This window comes from Pteropus vampyrus, unplaced genomic scaffold, assembly GCF_000151845.1.
Source record: "Pteropus vampyrus isolate Shadow unplaced genomic scaffold, Pvam_2.0 Scaffold1110, whole genome shotgun sequence".
In the NCBI taxonomy this organism is placed as follows: domain Eukaryota; kingdom Metazoa; phylum Chordata; class Mammalia; order Chiroptera; family Pteropodidae; genus Pteropus; species Pteropus vampyrus.
Window position 1 is genome coordinate 11,031 of NW_011889891.1, and position 220 is coordinate 11,250.

Sequence of the window (220 nt, forward strand, 5' to 3'; positions counted from 1 at the left end):
CTGACAACGATTCCCAGAGGCGAGGCGGTGGGGCCAGGTCTGGAAACGCTGGCATCTGTCCCGTTATGAGTCACAAGTGCCACGCGCCCACGTGATGGAAATCGCCGGCAGACGCAAGGAATTAACAGGGCCGCGGAGCTTGTCGTGGGACCTGGAGGTGAGTGGAATAAACCTGCGCGTTTACCTCGATTTCCTCTTTCCTACTTACGTTCTTTTTTTC